Source organism: Mus caroli, chromosome 1 (assembly GCF_900094665.2).
Source record: "Mus caroli chromosome 1, CAROLI_EIJ_v1.1, whole genome shotgun sequence".
Classification (NCBI taxonomy): Eukaryota; Metazoa; Chordata; class Mammalia; order Rodentia; family Muridae; genus Mus; species Mus caroli.
The window spans coordinates 1,116,030-1,121,896 of record NC_034570.1 but is presented as its reverse complement, the minus strand read 5'-3'; the positions used below and the strand labels follow the sequence as shown (position 1 = coordinate 1,121,896).

Sequence of the window (5,867 nt, the reverse complement as noted above, 5' to 3'; positions counted from 1 at the left end):
ATGGCTTGTGCTGTAAGATCGAGAATTGACAAGTGGGACCTCATGAAACTACAAAGCTTCTGCAAGGCTAAAGACACCATCAATAAGACAAAAAAACTTTAAGTTCTTTCTAAGGGTAGGGATTGAATGATTAATCTGCTCCAGCAGCAGTGATGGAAAAAGATCAAGCATTATTATTGTGAGTGCCAGTCATACTGTCCAGTGAGAGTCTGGAAGCCCTGTTAGAGTTTTTATACAACTAGTATATTAGGAAGACTATGAAGGCCTCAAGTCCAACAAGCAGAGAAATTCTCCGTAACAGCATGAAATCTTCAGGATTTGATTCCATGAAGCTCTGCTTCTTCAAGGCATACCCATTGTGATTGTTCTAACCAGCGGTCAACATTTCATGAGTTCTAAAGGTGTCTGTGGTCCCTTTCATACAGACGATGACAAGAGAAATCCATACATGTAATAAACCACATAAACCAAAATCCACAATATCATCTCTGATGCCAAAAAGGCCATTGACAAAAGCCAACATCACTTCATAATAAAAGTACTGGAGAAACTTGGGATATAAGAGACATACCTCTCCATAATAAAGACAATATATTGCAAACCCACAGTCAGCATCAAAAAAAAAAAAAGCCCAGAAATGAGACAAGGATGCCTACACTTCATACCTCTTCAATATAGTATTTGAACAAAATAATCATGGAGGCAGAGAGGGGAATGGATCTGACTGAGACAGATGCAGATACTTAAGACCAACCTTTGGACTTAGGTCAGAAACCCCTATGGAAGGGTTGAAGGAGCTGAAGGGGATGGCAACCCCATAGGAAGACCAATACTATTAACTAACCTGGAACCCCAGGAGTTCCCAGAGATTAAGCCATCAACCAAAGAGCATACACAGGCTTGTCCATGGCCCCTGGCACATATGTAGCAGAGTGCTGCCTTTTCTGGGATCAGTGGGAGAAGATGTGCCTAATCCTGTAAAGACTTGATACCCAGTGAAAGGGAAGTGGGGGTTGGTGGGGGAGCACTTTCTCAGAGGCAGAGTATGCAGTAGGGGTGAAGAATTCTTGGAGGAGAGACTAGGTAGCAGGGCAACATTTGGAATGTAAATTATACACACACACACACATACATATACATCTATATCTATATCTATGTATCTATCATCTATCTATCTATCTATCTATCTATCTATCTATCTATCTATCTATCTATCTATCTATCGACAGAGAAAGACAGAGAGAAACAGAGAGAGACTAGAATTGATTAAATGGGGAAGAGAATGGAAGACAAGGCTAAGGGAGGGAATGTGAGGAGGGATAACTTACAGGCCCATTTGAAGGCCATATGGAAACCTATTAAGGTAGAATCTTCCTAAACCATATACACAATTTTAAAAATCTAAATGGAGTTACCAAGTAATGGGTATTGTATGGTTTCCAATATTGGGACTTTGTGTGTGTGTGTGTGGGGGGGGTTTGGGGGTGTATAATTTTATCTCTCTCTCTCTCTCTATCTATCTATCTATCTATCATCTATCTATCTATCTATCTATCTATCTATCTATCTATCTATCTATCTATCATCTATATATTTATTAAATTTGCCTGTTTTTTAAAGACAGAGAGAAAGACTGTAGAATTGGGGAGTTGGAGATATCGGAGGAATCTGGGAGGAGTTAGGGAAAAGAGAGCATGATCAGAATATATTGTATGAAAAAAAATCTTTCAATAAAAAGGGTGGAATGCAATTGATACTAATTAGAAGACAGGCAAAAAGGATCCAGCTGCAGGAATGTGAAGGAGTGGTGCTGGAGTTAGCGCGGCAAAGGGAACAAATGAGAACAAGGTATAATAATGTACATTGTGAAGATACACTGATGAAACACAATTTAAAATTACAGATATAATGAACATTTTATAGACAAAATAGAGTTAGATCTCAGTCTTTCATTTAACAATAATTATATTATTATATATATAAAAGGGTGATAACCAATTCATGAAGTAATGCTCTGAGAGGTGATTTATAAATCAGCTTACATTTCAATAAAGAACATGAAATTCCTTGGAAACATGTCATAAGAATGGAAAAGCATTTTGAATGTTTAAGTTGGCAAAATGTGGGTTAGCAAATATGTGAGAAGTAACAACAGTGAAGTTAAATTTATCATGAATAAAGCTTCTTGTACCAGCTACAGACAAATCTAAGTCTTTGATGACTAATTGTATATTATAAATTATTTTTAATTAGTCTTCTTTTTGTGTTGATATATATATATATATATTTTACATAAATAAAAATAAATCACATTATAAAACAAAATACTGTGAAAGACTATAGGGACTTTTGAAGTTGAACTAAATACATTTTGCATTATTATAAAGCCAGTAGCCTATAGTGGCCAGGGAGTGGCATGGGATGGCTTGCATGAAAATAGACCTCAATGGTTCACACATTTGAATATTTGGTTCTCAGTGTGGTGAAACTGCTAGGAAAGATTAGGTGGTCTGGCCTTGTTGAAAGAGGCATGCCACTGGGGATGTGCTCTGAGGTTTTCAAATAATGGTGCCACTCCCAGTGTGCCTCTCTCTGCCCTTTGTTTGGGGATCAATGTGTTCCTTCCACCATCACTTTGTTGTGCCATCATACATTCTAATGCTCCAAACCCATAAGCCAATTAAACATTTTTTTTCCCATAAGTTGTCATGGACATGGTGTTTTATCACAGCAATAAAAAAGTAACTGAGACACTTGGTAAGTTTTATTTCTTGCAGGTTTATAATATGAGAGAAAATTTGTTGAATCATTACATAAAGCACATTTTCACTGTATTATTAGGGGTGGAAAATTGTTAGTAATGTCATCACTTTTACGTTAAAGTAAAAAAAAATTCTTGAAGCAAGATGAAAACTTAAGTTTACTTTGAGAAAAATACAGAATATAATGGTTAGAGTTCAAAATTATCCCTGACTTTTGTATAAAATTATGTTCTTTTTCTGCCTTTTAGACCTTTCAAAGTAGGATATTTAAGTTGATGCTTAAATAATTACATAATTTAAAAGATTTTTTTATTGTTTAATACATTTATAAAAGTTTATCATAGATGCTCTTGTGTTACAGTGCCAATGAATCCTGCTCGAATCTACCAGGTGGTGGTGGCAGTGCACATTCCTTGCTACCAGCCCCAACCCCCCCCCCCACAGCCTTATATTTTAGTATGCCTTAAACAGCTCAATGGTTGGGCCACTCATGCTTGGCTAACTCCTCCCTTCCAATATTCCTAAGTTATTACTAAAATCTACACTCCATCTTTGCTGTTCTACATCCAATGGGGGAGGAACCCTGGGTCCACTTTTCTTGGCTCTTACTTCTTTGGTGTGCTCACTCTTATGCACCTCTCAGGCCTGGACCTTCTCCATTCCTAGCATGGCAGTTCTGTCCTTCCTCCTCTCTTGGACCACTTGCCTACTAATCCTAAAATTCTAACTCTCTCTTCTTGTCCAGCCATTGGCCACCTGTAACATTATCTACCAATCAGAACCAACTGTGGTCAGGGACTCTTAGTATCTTACCTGCAGATTCTCATGCAAGTTTCAGAACCCAATTAACATAATACAAGCATTAGGCCAAATCTATAATACTCTTGCCATATTATTTGGTTAATAACTGTGATGGTTTGTATATCCTTGGACCAGGGAGTGGCACCATCTGAAGGTGTGGCCTTGTTGGAATAGGTGTGACCTGGTTGGAATGGGTGTGTCACTGTGGGTGTGGGTATAAGATCCTCACCCTAGTTGCCTGGAAGTCAGTCTTCCACTAGCAGCCTTTGGATGAAGACATAGAACTCTCAGCTCCTCCTGCGCCATGCCTGCCTGGATACTGCCATGCTCCCACCTTGATGATAATGGACTGAACCTCTGAACCTGTAAGCCAGCCCCAATTAAATGTTGTTTTTTTATAAGAATTGCCTTGGTCATAGTGTCTGTTCACAGCAGTAAAACCCTAACTAATACAATAACTAATAACTAATATTATACTTACTATGAAGTTAGGATGTGGGAACACTTAAGCATATCATGTAAGTTTGCAATGGAAAACTACAACAGAGTGAAACATTCTCTTCCCTTACCCTCTACCACAAATATGCTCTCATTGAAAGACAACTTTCAGGAAGTACTATGTTCAATTTTCTGAGGAACTGCCAAACTGTTTTTCAGAGTTTGCAATCCAGCTTGCAATCCCACCAGCAATGGAGGAGTGTCAGTCTTTCTCCATATCCTTGCCAGCATCTGCTGTCACCTGAGTTTTTGATCTTAGCCATTCTGAATAGTGTGAAGTAGAATCTTAGGGTTGTTTTGATTTGCATTTCTGTGATGACTAAGGATGTTGAACTTTTTAAAAGGTGATAACTCTTTGTTTAGGTTTGTACCCCATTTTTATTAGGGTTATTTGGTTTTCTGGAGTCTAACTTCTTGATTTCTTTGTATGCATTGGATATTAGCCCTCTATCAGATGTAGGATTGGTAAAGATCTTTTCCCAATTTGTTAGTTGCCTTTTTGTCTTATTGACAGTGTCCTTTGTCTTAGAAAAGCTTTGGACTTTTATAAGGTCTCATTTGTCGATTCTTGATCTTATATAGCACAAGAACACACATTGCTGTTCTGTTCAGGAATTTTTCCCCTGTGCCCATATATTCGAGGCTCTTGCCCACTTTCTCCTCTATAAGTTTCAGTGTATCTGGTTTTATGTGAAAGACCTTAATCCACTTTGACTTGAGCTTTGTACAGAGAGATAAGAATGGATTGATTTGCATTCTTCTACATGCTGTCTACATTGATCCTCCTTAGAAGGAGGAACAAAATACACATAGAAGGAGTTATAGAGACAAAATATGGAGCAGAGACTAAAGGAAAGACCATGCAGAGACTGCCCCACTTGGGGATCCATCCTATATACAATCACCAAACCCAGACACTATTGTGGATACCAACAAGTGCTTGCAGACAGGAGCCTGATATAACTGTCTTCTGAGAGGCTCTGCCAGTGCCTGTCAAATACAGAAGTGGATGCTCACAACCATCCATTAGATTGAGCACAGGGTCCCCAATGAAGGAGCTAGAGAAAGGACCCAAGGAGTTGAAGGGGTTTGCAGCCACATAGGAGAAACAACAATGTGAACTAACCCGTAACCCCCAGAGGTCCCTGGGACTAAATCACTAACCAAAGAGTACACATAGTGAGACTCATGGCTCTAGCTGCATATGTAGCAGAGGATGGCCTTGTCATCAATGGAAGGCAAGGCCATTGGTCCTGTGAAGGCTCTATGCCCCAGTGTAGGGGAATGCCAGGACCAGGAAGTGGGAGTGGGTGGGTTAGTGAGCTGTTGTGTGTGTGTGGAGGGGATGGGGGGATTCAGAGGGGAAACCAGGAAAGGGGATAACATTTGAAATGTAAATAAAGAAAATATCTAATTAAAAAAAAAGACAACTTTCTTACCTGAGAGCCCATGAAGAAAAGAGAACTTTCCTGAAAGTGAGGTAGTGGGATTAAACTAAGGGTTTTCTTCTGCATGAGTCACAACTGCTCCAAGACACATTGTTTACTCAGTATCATATTCCAAGTACATAAAAGTCTTGTATAGTTTGTTTTGCCTCAATAAGATTCTATGCAATGGGTTATTACTGTTTTTATTCAATTTTCTATAGTTTATAAGTTTGAACTATGACATAAGTATCCAGTCTGGACAAAATCCAAGTGATTCTTTGATCCTTTCCTTTCCTTTCCTTTCCTTTCCTTTCCTTTCCTTTCCTTTCCTTTCCTTTCCTTTCCTTTCCTTTCCTTTCCTTTCCTTTCCTTTCCTTTC

At 38.7% G+C, this 5,867-nt stretch overlaps 1 protein-coding gene across 1 annotated transcript in view; it reads left to right on the top strand.

Annotated features, from left to right (window-relative positions):
* LOC110310329 (oxygen-regulated protein 1) overlaps window positions 1–5,867 on the top strand; it is a 268,949-nt gene that overhangs the window by 113,496 nt on the left and 149,586 nt on the right. The window lies entirely within an intron of this gene.